Source organism: Brienomyrus brachyistius, unplaced genomic scaffold, assembly GCF_023856365.1.
Source record: "Brienomyrus brachyistius isolate T26 unplaced genomic scaffold, BBRACH_0.4 scaffold71, whole genome shotgun sequence".
NCBI classification, from domain to species: Eukaryota; Metazoa; Chordata; class Actinopteri; order Osteoglossiformes; family Mormyridae; genus Brienomyrus; species Brienomyrus brachyistius.
Genome location: NW_026042346.1, coordinates 144698 through 160788, shown reverse-complemented (window position 1 = coordinate 160788; position 16091 = coordinate 144698). Strand labels below are relative to the sequence as shown.

The 16091-nt window shown below is 43.3% G+C and overlaps 1 long non-coding RNA gene across 1 annotated transcript; it reads left to right on the top strand.

Annotated features, from left to right (window-relative positions):
* Positions 1–3770, top strand: LOC125726401 (uncharacterized). The gene is made up of 3 exons (XR_007388174.1): positions 1–272; positions 518–585; positions 3751–3770. It is a non-coding gene; the product is annotated as an uncharacterized LOC125726401 (long non-coding RNA).
* Positions 3771–16091: the final 12321 nt, after the last annotated feature.

The window sequence follows — 16091 nt, the reverse complement described above, 5'->3', positions numbered from 1 at the left end:
TTTTTCTTATTTTCAGATTCATTGGAAAATCAGGTCTTCACAGTATGTTGCCACTGTGGGGCTATAGAAATCCTCCGTTTGTGTGCAACGCTGCAGCTGAAATCTGCACAGTTGGAAGGTGTCTGTTACGGAGTATTGCTGCTACATTGATCTGAGTGAGGGAAGCATATAGGCTTATTATGCATACTGTTCGGACCAAAATGGAGGACCGCAGGAACTCTGTGGAGAATGAGAAAAGCTGTGCTATGGACTTTGGTCTACTGGTCATGGTGGTAAGGTTGCTTTCCTTGGTTCTTCTAGTGTCAGTTGTAGTCATTGTTGTGATAACATAGTTTGCGATTAAGTGGGATTAATCTTGTGTACTTTGTACTGTAAGTTGAAAAATGGTCATTTTAACAAGAGATTGCAGAGGCCTGATTTTCACATTTTGTCTTCTCTACAATGATGACTTGCTCAGTGATGAAACCCCTACTGTTCTCTTCTTGTATCCTTTCTTCTCCATGCCCCACCTGTTAAGTTCTCAGAAGTAGGAGACCTTGGGGCAGTGGCAGCGGAGAGGAAGTCCACTTAGTGCTCCTTTTGGAGGTGTGTATTCGGCGCCTCCTAAATCCTGCAGTGCTGTGAACTCTGGATTTCAGTTAAGAACACTGGAAAACCACGTGGTGAAAGACTTTAGAAAGTCGTCAACCTTTCGGAACCGTCCGAATTCTAGACATGGGCTCGACCAGGCCCCCCCGCCCCCCCCCCCGGAGCAGGGTGATGTGAGGGAAGATGACAACATGCCACAGGAAGGGGAACCCCTCCCTCTCCAGCTCCCATCCTGGGGCTTTAAGGTGGAGGAATTGCCTTTATCGATCAGACGGGGAAGCTCTGGCAGAAAGCCAGCTTGAGGTTTAACAGTTCATCGTTGTGCCGTGAAATACGCACTCGCACCTGTCACTACGGACTCCAGTGTCCCTGCAACACTGTGAAAAATCTGCCAGTGGCACAGAGATGCCGTTCCCAGCTGTGCTCCAGGCATTTAAAATGACTCATTTACATTAACTTATTTTAGCGGTCCAGTTATGATGGTTTATTTGCCAGAGGAAATCCTCATACACAAACAGAAACTTAATTTTCTTGTACCAGGCTGAGTTTGTTGGCATGTTGGCCTCATCAGAGCACCATGAAAATCCAGCCCTGAGAATTTGCTGGAAGGATGCAACTTTTATTTTATTTATTCATCTGAAGTGGCTCCCTTGGAAAAGCTGTATCACATCTCTCTCAGAGAGATAGCTGCTATATCACATCCCTCCCAAAGAGATAGCTGCTGTGTCACATCCCTCCCAAAGAGATAGCTGCTGTGTCACATCCCTCCCAAAGAGATAGCTGCTGTGTCACATCCCTCCCAAAGAGATAGCTGCTGTGTCACATCCCTCCCAAAGTGATAGCCTTTTAAGGGAATTAATGCGCTGGTGTCATTTCTTATTGCTTTTACTACTGGCTGTAAGCAATTGAGGAAACAGGCAAATGATAACACAAGTTATTTGATAAAATCAACTTAATTGTAATTAAATGCTAAAATACCTCTATCTTCACAGTGTACTGCAGTTTAGTAAATGCAGTGCTGAAATCATACTTTGCAAAAGGCAGTCAAAGAAAATGTTTAAAGCTATTTATCTGGGTAGTAAGTGTATATTTGCTCAGAACAAAAAAACAATTTAACATTAGAACATATAAAAATTAAGAGTAACAATAAAAACTAACAGGAACTGTCTATACACACACACCAATCAGCCATAGCAGTAAAACTAGAAGTAAACTAAGGCACTCAAGTTAAAATGTCTATCAGGCTGTTAAATAACACCCACGCGTTGCAGCTCATGGCTTCTTCATGGCATTATAATCCCCTTCCTAATGTTGTGTACGTCCCCCTTGTGCCACCATGGTCTGACCTGTCGAGGCATCTGACCTCTGAAGGTGTCCTGTGGTATCAGGCACCAAGACATTAATGCTCAGCAGACCCATTAAGTTCTGTAAATTGCGAGGTGGGGCCTCAATGGATCGGACTTGTTTCTCCAGCACATCCCACAGATGCTTGATTGATTTGAGATCTGGGGAATTTGGAGGCCAAAACAAAACTCTTTTCCATGCTCCTCAAACCATTCCTGAATAATTTTTGCAGTGTGACAGGGTGCATTATCTTGCTGAAAGAGGCCACTGGCATTGGGGAATACCGTTGCCACGAAGGGATGTATTTGGTCTGCAGAAATGTTTAGGTAAGCGGTACTCTGTCCCAGTCGTCTAGTCATGACAATTTAGCCCTTGTCAAAGTCTATCAGATCCTTTCACTTGCCCACTTGCCCATTATTCCTGTTTCTGGCTCATCAGCTTCAAGAACTGAATGTTCACTTGCCTAATATATAATGGCAACCTTGACAGCTACATTGTAACAAGATATTGATACAATAATGTTGGCAATATTATTCACTTGACCTATCAGTAGTTTTAATGGTATGATTGACTGAAGTATTTGTATGTGCGTGTGTGTATGTATGTTTGTATGTGTGCATGTGTATATATACACACACACACACTATATGGGTGAAAAGTATTGGGAAACAATTCATGGTCATTGAATTCTGCTGTTTCATTCAGATCCATTGCCACAGGAGTAGCAGTCACCTAGCCATGCAGTCAGGTTTACAAATATTTGTGAAAGAACAAGTCGTTCTGAAGAGCTCAGTGAATTCAAGCGCGGTACTGTCATTGCCACCTTTGCAATAATTTAATTCGTGAAAATTCTTCCCTGCTATTCCACGGTCAACTGTAAGTGGTATTACTGCAAAGTGGAAGCGTTTCAGGAACAAAAGAAACTCTGTTACTATCTAAAGTAACAGAGCTTGGTCGCCGAGTGGTGAGGCGCTTGGTGCGTAAAAGTCTCCCACTCTCTGAACTCAAGGACTGCAGAGTTCTAAAGTTCCTCTGGCATTAACCTGCCGGGTGCTTCATGGAATGGACTTCCATGGCCAGTGTCTGGGAAACACTAAAGGAACGCTGAATGACTTGAAGGATACCACCTCAGTCAGGTGTGAATAATGATTGTTGTGGAGCTTGTGAGGGATGCAATAAAATCTCCAACAAACTGAAACAACCCAATCATATGCAGCTGAATCTGCTTATAGTGATCATTATAACCAATTTGCTTTTTCTTTGTGTCTCAGCCAGATTACCATCTACTTGACATTTGTATATTTATTTCATGAATATAAGGTAATAAAACAGTGTCGCTATTTACTGAATTTTATTGATTTGTTCAGAATAGCTGCAAAGGGGGGACCAACTCCATACTGATGCCTATGGATTTAGACTGGGATGTCATAAAAGTTCTTGTAGGTGTCCCAATACTTCCCAATATTTTTGTCCATCTAGTGTGTGTGTGTTTCATAATATACATACAGTGGATAAATATATATGTGTGTGTTTGTCTGTGGTTTTATACATGCCGATATAGTGCCCTAGGCAACCTTCACCTCCCAATCACCCCCAATTTCACTTTGCCATTTGATCTATAAGTCGACGCCCCATCACAAAATGGCACCCTATGTGTCAACTATACAACTGACTGGCCCCGAATGTGTGGGCCTTTGTCTGGCCGGACAGCGAGAGCGTCGTTTGTATAGATGGTGATACGGCAGTGATCCTTTTCACAAGACCTTGTGAGCAGTAAGAGATGGTATCTGCAAAACTGACCAGCTCACCCCTTTACAGGAATTCTGTCTCCAAGTAAAACCTGCGAAGGTAAATGGCCAGCATCCATACTCCTGCTTCCTTGGTAAGTACCCTTCCTGTATATGTTGTGGCAGCAATGGCATTGTCCAGTGTGCAGTAAATTGAGGTGTATACAGTATATGCTGATGTGTGGTGTCTCCCATGTTCAGTACCGGGTGTTCAAATTCCACCTCTGCTCAGTGTGTGGAATTCCTGTGTTCCCCTTATGCCGTATAGTATGGAGACCGATTTGCTGATGTGCACTGCACCAGTACACTCATCACATAGCAGTAGAGGTGGTGAAGAATTCACCAGTTAGATATAAGGGATGGTTAGGAGGCCTGGGCCCGTATTCACAAAGCATTTTAAGGCTAAAATAGTTCTTAACTTGTCCATTTAGGAGAAACTCCTAAAAAATAATCGGTGTGTCAGAACTAATTTAAGGCCACCTAATATTTTTGACTAAGAGCAATTCACAAAGCCCCTTAGCGCTAAAAGAAGCAACTAAGGCTAGGAGAACTAAAAAGTAGTTAGGAGGAGTCCTAAGTCACTAAGGCTAATTCACACACAGTCGCAAAATGGCTGCTGTCGGTCCACGTTGCAATGTCTGGGAAACACTAAAGGAACGCTGAATGACTTGAAGGATACCGCTTCAGTCGGGTGGGAATAATGATTGTTGTGGAGTTTGTGAGGGATGCAATAAAATCTCCAACAAACTGAAACAACCCAATCATATGCAGTGGAAACCGCTTATAGTGATCATTATAACCAATTTCCTTTTTCTTTGTGTCTCAGCCAGATTACCATCTACTTGACATTTGTATATTTATTACATGAATATAAGGTAATAAAACAGTGTCGCTATTTACTGAATTTTATTGATTTGTTCAGAATACAGTACAGCTTCAGATGCTTTTCAAATTACTGAACTGTGTATAATTCAAATACGCTATAATAATTAAGTGCAGTACTGTACATAAAATATAGCTTATTGTAGTTTCGCTGCTGCATCTCATTGGCTCATTTTATTATAAACTTTGAGTCTATATTCGTAATTCAGGGAAAATAACATTTCCCATCATGTTTTCTATGCATGCAGCATTAGCCTCGGTTAGCTAGCCAGAAGCAGACTGGTTACCGCAAGGTAAAGTAGGGCAATTAAAGTAAAGTAAAAAAAATAAATAAAAATACTCTAGTATGAGCAAATTAGTATTTGTACAGGAATGATTCTGCCCCAAGCTTTTTGTTCCATATAAGCAGTTGATCAATATAACCATGATCACTATAAGTGGTGTCCACTGTATTTGTGTTTATGGGATGTTGCATGTACATTTTCACCAGCACATACTGGCTTCTCAATCCCCATGGTTACTGCAAGCAAGCGCGGGCATGAAAACTGATGTCAGCCAAAGCGACGGAGTCTTATCTTAGCTTAGGAGTTGGTTCTTTTCCTAACTAAAAGTTTCTCTCAGCCACTTTGAATAGGTTTTAGGGGGAAAAAACTTAGTTAAAAAGTTTCAGTGCAATTTAGGAGTGCTCTAAGTGGTAAGATATAATGTTTTGTGAATACGGGCCCAGATTCGATAGGGCCACAGTGGGCAATTTTAGCCAGGACATCAGGGTATCAGCAGGGTATCATCACTCTTTAGAAAGATGCCCAGGGGTCTTTTACAACCTCAGAGAGTCAGGACCTTGGTCTTGTGTCTCATCCAAAGGACGGCACCATTTTTACAGCACAGTGTCCCTGTCACTGCACTGGGATCCACACTGACCACATGATAGGCTAACCTGTTAGCCACACCAACACCTTTCCTAGCGTGTTTCCATCCAAGTACTGGCCAGGCCCAAACCTACCGAGCTTTAGATGGATTACATAGTCTGAACTGCAGGTGGTACAGCTGGATCAAGGTCCAGGTTTGTTTAGGTGTCTAGTTTAGCATAACGCTGGGCTCTTGGTCAGCATTGAAAGCTCTATCTCTGTGTGAACTCCTTCGATGGGTGAGAAGTCGGTCTACTTTGGGCACCCTAGTCTTAGTCATAAGTCATGAGTAGGCTGCTGTAATTCTTAATAACTATTGCTTTGCTCTGCAGAGCCTACAGTAATTCTCTTATGCGACCAACAGCTATCTCAACCTGCAGGGGGGTGCTGCCACCAGTCAAAAATACCAAATAAGTGACATCTGTTGTTTCTGTGAACAAGATGCTAACAAGTACTCCAACTGCAGATTTAATTTTGGAATGTAACTTCCAGACTATGGAATAAGTCACAAAAATAGCCTACAACAGAATTCTGCTGCAGTCTATTACATAATTTAATTCTCTACGCCAACAGGCACCGTCATGCTAAATCGAGAAAAAAAAAAAAAAAAGAGATTGTATGTAAGAACAGCATAACCCAGGGCGATATTAACCTCCACTGTGGCACCGTATAACACGAAGAAAGGGGTAGACGTGTAAGTCTAGGCTTATGCAGTAGGGTGACAACCATTTACATGCAGCAGAAAATTGGATTAAACGGTGCATCAGAATACAATGACTGGGACATTTTGGGGCTGTGACAGGGACTCCCTCCCCCGGAGCAGGGAAGCACAAAGCTATGGCGCCACGCTTAAAGTGTTGTGTCGTCGCGAGCGATACGATCGGCCCCGCTATCAGGGTTTCCTCTTTACACGTGTCGTCCCTTATCCATTTCACTGCCGACAGGAAAACGGCCCCTGTGGATGGCATGCCGTCAGAGGGGGCTTAGCATAGCCGCAGGCTAAGACCAGTGGAACCACTGGGGTTTAATGGAGTCCTCCGTCAGGGGCATTTAGTCGCACTCATTAGTAGCTTGTACTATGTGCCTGACGTGTACATCGCTTTGTAGAAAAGCAACTGCTAAATAAATAGATGTAAATGTGGCAGCTGTAGTAGCAGAGAGCGGTTTCGGCAGAAGACTAGAAGCTCACATATTAGGCATGCCAAGAGTTCCTCTGTGTATTTATGTTTCGATAAGTCGGAAATTCCCTTTTCTGGTTTTAGACCCAATCTTCTCATGTGCTGAACAGCTCTTTCGATGAACGTGCCAGAATGTTCCATGCAATTATTCACGAGGATCTACTTTATGCACCGGAGAGAGTCATTGTTGCTTTTGTTCTTCCTGGACTTCCATTGAAAACGTAGCTTCAGTGGAAATTTGAGGCACTTAAGGGTCTAGGCCTTGATTGCAAATATGTTAATTGTCAGTAAAAGTCATGCTGAACAGTGAAAGAAATGGCAGGTGCTGGTTTAACAATACAATTTCATCGGGATAAATTATAAAGAGAAGTGGCACACAATAGATTTTTAATTTGTGTTGCCACAACCTGCTTGTATTTGTTGCTGTATTTAGACTGCTTTTGCCTTTACAGCCATCCATCCATATTCCTACGGTAGTGTTGTAGGGTCCCAGCTTCATAGAGTGACGGAAATGAACAGTGGATACCTCTTTCCTTAGCCAGCATTTTGCTTTCTTAAAAAATGTTGTCACTGGATCTGTTTTTGGGGAAAAACTTCTAAGTGATCTGTAAACATTTTTGTTTGGAATTTTGTGTGTTTTTGTGTTAGATTTTTGGTTTATAGTTTGTGTGTGTGTGTGTGTGTGTGTGAGAGAGAGAGAGAGAGAGATCTGACTTGTATCACGCCTTTAAGTAACATCAGTGTGTTTCAGGTTTGACATTATTATCAAATGTAAGGCTTCTATCTTTAATATACATATATTTATGATTTTAATATAGTCTCATTCAGCTAAAAAATGTCAAATTGCTAAATGTATGCAAATACTAACTGTTGAAATATTCTCATTATTGTGCTACTGTGTACCCCAGTCCAGACTCGAGCTTGTATCATCCTATATATTAAGAATAATGTCAGTCTGAAAACTGTCTTCCATAAACTTTCCAACTCAATAATTTGATAACTTTACTTGAGGGGGCACAAATAATGTAGTAGTACACTTTTACTTAATACAATAATTAATCGGTAACTAAGTGTACGTCCCTATCCCATGTTCGTTCATTAGTAAGGACGGTTCATGAATTTCATGCAGCAACTGTTAGTTAATGATTTGTTCTCAAGTCGTAACTGAGTAACTTAGTTATTTGTGCCCCCTCAGTGTTACCAACTATTTTAACACTTTATTTCAACATTTATTTTACATTTAATCCAGAACGCTTATTAATTTTTTATAAAATTGTTAGTCCTCTAGTGTTTTGGCAAATGATCGTATTTTTGAGTGACTTGTTTGGAATTCTCGTATTTTTAACCCAAGGATATTGTCGGTGTCCTGGATTCTGTAAGCTGCGAGCTAAATGCTACACATTAACATGACTTAGTCTCACGGCCAAGAACATTTATTTATCGTATTTAGCTTGGCTCTTTAATTAATGTTTTGAATTTCACCGGTAAAAGCGACAAGTTAAATGCTTTTTTTAGGATTATAATTTCATTTCTAGAGCATTACTATTTATGAAAGGTAGAGCGTGCTGAGAAGCTGAAGATCGTAACTGTGACTTTGAATGTGCAAATCATGTAATTTTTCCATGAGACGCAACAATGAAAGGAAATGAAGTTCTTTTTAGTTTTTGAGTCGGGTGATTTCCTTAAGCTTTCAGTAAAATTTTCCCTGCGGTATATAATGAAACAGGCCAGCGCTCCTGGAGCAAGCGGCGAGCCTTCACCTGTGACACGCACTCGCTGGCACGACCCTAAATAGGCTCTAATGATGTTGTAAGAAACACAATTCAATATATGGCCATATTCATCAAATGCAATGTGGCAAAAGCAAGGTGCGCAGCACGGTTCGGTCTTTTTGAATTAAATCGCAAGTCCAGGATAAGTCGTTTACCGGGGGTTTCAGCAAACTGGTTGGGTAAGGAAAACTGAACTTGCTCTCAAAACTAAAATCAACCAGAAGATGTACATAAATTAGTAATCTTATTAGCTGGTACGTGAATGAATAAGAATTCCGGAGGTAACTGTTCACAGTGTTCAGAACAAAAGCCACCCGCCCGCCCCATCAGCTTTCAAGCATGGCCGGCAGACTCATTAAAGACATAAATGGCTATTGCTCACTCAGATGCCCCCCTGCAGCTCAAACTAACTCGGTAATCTGACACGGCTAACCCACTGATCGGCGCAAAACTAGCAGTCAGTAGTTCGCGTTCTGATTGGTCACCGGAATTATTAAATATTTGCATATGGAAGATTGGCATTCACACAGTGCGGATTAACAATTACTTTGATTGGATGTAAATGACGTCACAATCCAAAAATGAATGGGCTGTAAAGCTCGGGAGTATAAGTGCTGGCGTTTTGTAACTCGACTTCGGCCGCCCCCCCCTTGTGAAGTTGGATTTGTGTAAGATTGTTTCTCAAGTGCCCGGAGGTGGGGGCGATCCTGAACCAACGCAGTGTTCTACCTCATCCACTAACACTACAGTGGCCCCAGCGATGGAGAGCGAAGGTCAGTGTTTAGTTAGTACGGAGGGCTACGCCCAGGTGAACGAGGGGCTGGTCTCCTCGGGCTGCGATCTAACACGTCCAGTGACAGATACTAGACCACAGTCACGTCACACACGTAGTCTCGCGGGACTCGCTCTTACCCCTCCCTACCTACCACCACAGCGCCGAATGTTAGCGCAGGCTCAGCAACTACTGCGCAATCCCCATGATACTTTTCTATCATTTTAAAGGGGCAAAAATTATAGTTTTGCAGGCTAATTGTGGTCATAGTGGGTAAAAATTACGAATATATTTGAATATTTTTTTCATATTAAAATGATCGATTATGCAATCACATGGCGCTTTATTATAGTATTATGATTGCGCTGTTGCTATACCGTTCTTTGGTTAATCTGAAGGCCCGTTCCCCACTCGGGCGCTACATTTGATTGAGATTATCCCCGTAAAGTAAAACAGCGGCCGCTAACAAAATATCATGCCTGTTTTTTAAAAGCCCATAGTAAATAGTCACTTGCAATAATATGCTCAGCCGCGCAGGGGCACGGATGCGCCAGAAGATACCACCCCCTACCCCACCCCACAGTGCAGGACTCCCATGCGCTTCATGTTCACTGCAGCGCTGAAGTTTTGAAGACCGATGTTGCGTTGACAGCGACGTCCTGAATAGAAGCTAACGAGTACGAATTGGACGGGATAAAAAGGAAAATATTGCACGTGTTTGGTATTGGATTTCATATCGCGCAACACATGCGTTCGGAACTTCGTTAAATGTGCATCTGATGAAACGAGTCAATTTACACATGCCAGACCAAGTCTTTAGCTGGCGATTGTTCTCACGTTACCTTTACCTAACATTTCATTCAGGCAGATTAACACATACCTTCCTATAGTAGAAACGTGTTTAATATTACAGCTACAATTGCCAATACAAGTAAGCGGGTCTGCCGATGACTAATACGAAGTATTAGTGAGCTATTAATAGAAACGCACTTTCGTTGCAAAGCACACACGGCAGGTGCAGGAACCATTTGTCTTATACGTCTATATTTTCGCTTATGTTTACACATCCTTGCTGAGTAAACGCGTAATATTCTCCAGTTCTTAGATGCAGAAAATAACCAAGAAAACGAACAGGCCTACAGGGTATTTACACTTTAAATCTAATTCATGACGACACTGTCGTTATGCACCTGTTATATAAAATCATAATTTCTCGGTAATTGGCTAATCTATTATTAATCTATGTATTTTATAGCTTTGATCAGAAGAGTATACTTAATTCGCTGTTTTAAAAGCTAACTGATACCATTTTAATTTAATTTATTCAGCTGTTATATGGGTGACTCAAAGCCTTGCTATGTAAATTTATTATAGATTATATTAATATGTTATATATGCTAAATGTAACTGCATAGGTCTTTTACAGATGCTGTCACACGTTATATTTAGATGAGCAGAACTGCATTCTCAGAATACAGTTTATCCGTGGAGTAATTTACCTGTAAGCAAGGTAATAGTTCAAACACCATCTGGCGAACAGACTGGGTCCTTGCGTTGGTAATCTTGCATGCAAAACAACTCATTCCATCCTAGCGGTGGGAAAAAGAGAACATAATATGAAGGATTCAGAAATGAAGATCATCAGAGAACGTTTGCCCGCAGAGGGCTGCCAAAGGGCGTCCATCTCACTCTCCACTCTCAATCGCTGTGTGTCCTCCACTGCATTCATTTCAATGGTTAAATCTCTAACTTGTCTGTATTATTTTTGCTCTGCAGTTTGGCTTTTGGGATGCATGAGCTTGCTGACAATGTAACCTGGGAAGGGGGGGTGTCAACACAACTCTCCATTCTGTCCACTGCTGTCGCCAGATCTACATATCTTACCTTTTTCTGAATCCGAACATCTCTGTGGTAATGCTACCAACAGGAAATAAGCAGAAAGGTGGGGGTTGGGGGGGGGGGGGGGGTGGAGGAGTCATCCGAAATTAAGACACCTTCCAAAAGCCAGTAATAAGCAAACAATGATTAGCATCTGAAATAAAACCCAAACAGATGCCTTGTTTCCCAGAAGCGAGGATTACCCAGCACCTATACATCTTTGCTCTGCTGGATGGCTTCCCCCCAAACCCACCCCTCCACACACACACACACCCGCCTCTAGCCAAGCCAACATCCCAGCTGCCCCCCCCCCACCCCCTTCCCAACACACAAACACACCCCTTAAATTCTGTACGCCGCCACACTGCCCGACAGTGTGTCAAGCAAACAAAGACGTGTTTTGGGTAATTGGTCCTACCGCGTCTGTATGGAAATCTCTGAGTGTGTGACAAGCCTAGATAGCTCCCAGTGCCTTCCTGATCCGCACTTTAGGTCAGCAGCCAAAGTATTTTATCTTTTAATGCATTAGAGTGATCTTCCAATTAGCTGTTGCTTATAATACAGCGATTTCTCGTGGCTACGGCTTGGGTGGGAGGGGCGGCACGGCGGGATGGGGGGGTGCCATGGCTCGGGGGGTAGGGGGTGCAGCGATAGTTCTGCTTGAGAGGCGAAATGAGGTGGTTATTGTGAGCGGCGCTGGGGTTGCGCTGTTGCCGAGCTCCTGTTGTAAAGTTTGCTGATAAGCGGAACCAGGCCCCTCCAGCATCCATTTTGTTCGGTATATTAACACTCCTTATCTGCGCCCAGATAAAACCGCATGCCATTTGCCTTTGGAGGAATTAGCTCGTCTTCCTTGGCTAACCAGGCAGTGGTGATTAACCTTTACACTGTCCAATATTCTCTGCAGACTCCCGCTCTCAGATTAGAAACCATTAGTTATGACCAACTAAATTAACAGCTCTCTCTCTCTCTCTCTCTCTCTCTCTCTCTCACTCTCTCTGCCGCAGCAAGAGAAACGCTGCAAGCTGCCTCGTTTAGAGTGGTGGAGGATGCTCGAGTGAGGGGGCCGCATCTGCCCCCCTCCCCAAAACGTGTGGAAATTTGCATGCGTCCCCGATACACGCTCACGACCTTGCAATTAAGTCACTGCACGGATACGAGGAAAGCCAGGTCTCTTAATTAGTGTCAAATGTCACCTTACAGTATTTACAAAACATGCGACATGTATAAATCAGAGTGTTTTTATCAGTAAAACATATTATTATTATAACAGTTCTGTTTTCTAGTATGATAAAATTTCTAGTGCGATCATTTTTTTCACTAATGTGACATTCTCTAAAGTTAAGAGCTGGGATAAAGTGAAAATCTGATATGTATTATTTTTAAACACTCCATTATTTATGGCCACAGATCACCGTAAAATATTAACTTGCTTCGGACCTATGGAGAACGCTGATGTGTAATTTAATTTCATCTGTCCTAGTACATTTTTGCACTATAATTTCTTTTAATTAATTATGTTTCAAAGGTGCGGAAACCCCCAGCACACGTTGCAGAAGAATGTATGGGGGGGGGGAAGGGTGATGTGAACCACTAAGCATTAATATTAATGTAGAATTAGCATACTTAAAAACTGTAATTATACCAATGTCATAAAGCGTTTAAAAATACACAAAAGGCAGTTCAGTGACTTGCTTGTTTTGTTCTATGGAACATGACAGCTTTGTGTTAGGTGGGGTCATCGTAGTGCCCCATCACAATCTTTTTCTGAAATCCCTCTGTTGTTTCTGGAATGGGGGGGGGGGCTTTCTGTGCCAGGGTTGAGTTCGGGTTTACACGGTTCTTCCGCAGGAGGTCACGCTGAGGGATGTGATATGGAATGTGGCAGGTGGCGTCCACATTACCTACGCAGCCTAATAAGGTTGGGGAAGGTGGCACGGATGCAATGTGCTCGACACAAAACCTACTGTGCCACTTCCAGAGGGTACAGTGTTAGGAAAATGACTGAAATGCAGTGAATCGATTAACAAAACCTGTGTATGGCCACAGATACAGAGTCGGGGGGGGCATTTTTAGAGAACGAGACCCATATACATGGAGGCTCGAACACCGGATCACTTGTGCAAAAGGCCATTTTATCTGAAAAGCGCAGTAGACTGCTCCGGTGGTCTTCCCGCCGTAAGTAATATTTTGTACGCAAAATGAAAATTAATTGCTGATATTACAGAAGAATGGGATTACTCTGTTAGATGCAGCCCCCTGGAATTCATAAAAAAAAACACCTTTCAAATAGCAAAAGCCTGTAAACAGGCTTTCACGCGCCGAGACCTTAACCCCCTGGCAACTATCTGCTAGCTAACTCCTGAAGACACGTTTATCTGCGCGCGCAATTAGAAGCGTGAAATTTTTACATGCTGCGCTAAATGCTTTTGTTAGCTTTCCGTTACAAAGGACACAAAGCGGCAGAGGGAAAAACGAATTTTCTGCCATGAGAGAAAAGGCGCCAGTCCACTGATACCAGAATAATCACATTTCCCCCAAATCCCGCTGGCTGGCATGAGGCGGAAGTCGGCTTAAGACTGTCCAGAGGCAAGTGGAGAAGGGGAGGGGACAGCGGGGGGTGTTGAATCAGGGGCTTAAATAATGCATGCACCCCCCCCCCCCCCCCCCAAATTCAAAATGCCCATACAGACCAGAGGCGCCCGCAGATACCAGCCTGCCACCTACACACCTGCCTGGCATGGGCACCCCGAAGCCCATCCTCAAACCGCGAAGGAGAGTCAATGGGGCTCTCAGCCACGGTGCCAGGAAGCGGGGCCCTCCCATTCGGCTTAAGAAAATGAGTAATCAAGGCCTGCGATTTGCAAACTGTCAGTCAAGCTGCTATCTTCCACTGAAGCTTCCTTCTCTAATACCAATTTAAATCATTCATAGGCCTCCTTCTGCCATTATTCAAAAGATCATAATAGGTTTCCTTGCGCCCAAAGCACAAAAAATCAATTATTTCCCCACAAAGACTTGAAAGTACTTAGCGAGAGCTGCAAGAGAAGCTATGGGTTATATCAAATTGAAACTGCACTCATTACTCACCACACAATTAGTTACCTCTAGTCTGTGTGGCTCTTTAATTCCGAATGCCATATCTGTATTATTTCAGAAACAAGCATGCAAATACCATTGTTGGGGATTAGAGAAATCAATAGGACAGAGGCACAACTGTTTGGTGGCCTGTCACTCAATCTGCTGTGTGTTGGAGATAAAGGTCCTGAATTCAAATTAATGAAAGCCGACGGTCACATCAGAAGTGACACCCAAATAAAGAAATGGCTCCATGATATATGTAATTATTCAACACATGTTCGCCTTTCCCCCCCCCATTGTATATACTCGTGTAACTGCGTTTCATATAAAAGGATTAGGAGTGTTTTAATGAGAAACTGTAATTGTTTCCTCAGTGCGGGTGTATCTGCATGCGTCCGTGAGCATCACTGTCCTTCTCACGGTGAACGGTGATGTATGTATAACAGACTGGCTGCTACTGCCACCCAGTAGTCTCTCAACCACCCCTGGACTCCTGCATTAGGGTGGGGGCATTCGGTGGGCCGCATCAACAAGAAAACAATCCGCAGATATATCATTGGGGGGGGTCCAGGAAACGCGATAGAACATAGAACAGTGATGTATGGATCAGTCTCCTCAGCCACGTCCCAGACCAAGCCCACCGCTAAACCCATAATGCAATGCACACACCCCCGAACAACAGAATCAGTATTTTCCCAGGCACCCCACAGTTACATAACCCAGTTTGCCTCCAGTTTTCAATTACAATCACCCTGATAGCATCCCATCATTCACTGTGTTAGGGCTGATTTAAGGCTGATGGGAACCGCGGACACTGGTGGGGTCTCCCAATGAGAGCGGTATGCCGATAATTGAAACTGGAGTCATATGCTACCTGCCAAGGCCATGGGGGGAGAATTCTACAAAATAAGAAAGTGGGGATTTATCTGGACGAGAGTCAGAGTTAAGAAGCCATGTGTGAGATTTTGGTTTTCAGGTTCTCCAGCGTCGAGCAGATTCCAGGCAGCATTGACTGTGTATGGAAGTGAGGGGCGAGGCGGGAGACGCAGGGGGGCGGGTGGCGGGTGGCAGTGCTGGGGAGGCACTTTGTGGTCCTGACCTGCTGGTGACCAGGCCTGATGCTTGTGAATGACAGGTGAGAGAGGGTGATGCTGCCTCGGTCATGCTTGACACCTGAAAGTGGAAGGATCCCTCGTGACCTGGTACCTACCCCCCCCCCCACACACACACACACACACACACACACCTTTCCCCTGCTTGTGGGCAAAAGAGGCTTCACCAGTATGTCCTACAAATACAGAAATTCCGGAATGTTCTTCTGGAATGTGCTATGGGTGTAGGTGGCTGGACCAAATTCCACCTCGCCCCCCGCTTGCCATGGACTTAGATTCAAATGCACTGAAAGGTGAGAAATCAGCCGTTGTGTTAAACTCACCGTAAGAAGGTCTAGTAGTGTGTTACTACAACGTGAAGTTCATTTTTTGGTAACACTGACAGGTACAAATAATTTTGCAGTACACTCTTACTTAATGTATTAATTAACCAGAAATTAAGGGTTAGTTATGTACTGATTGCATGTTCATTCATCATTAATCAGTCATGACATTTCATTGACAGTTCCTGTATTTCATGCAACAACTATGTTAGTTCAGGTTTTGTTCTTGAGTAGTAATTGAGTAACTATGTCATTTGTGGTCCCTCAAGGTCCCACAGATGTTACCCATTTTTAATAAAATGAGGTCCACTGGGGCCTGTATTTTCTGAGTCTGAATACTGGTGGTAACTTGTGGAAGTACCTTTCGGGTTTCCTTGCTCAGGTGTTAGCTGGAAGACTTTGAGAGAAGTGACCCTTGGGGGCCTGATTTACTCTCCCGCTGCCTTTCCTTGCCAGACAGTGATGT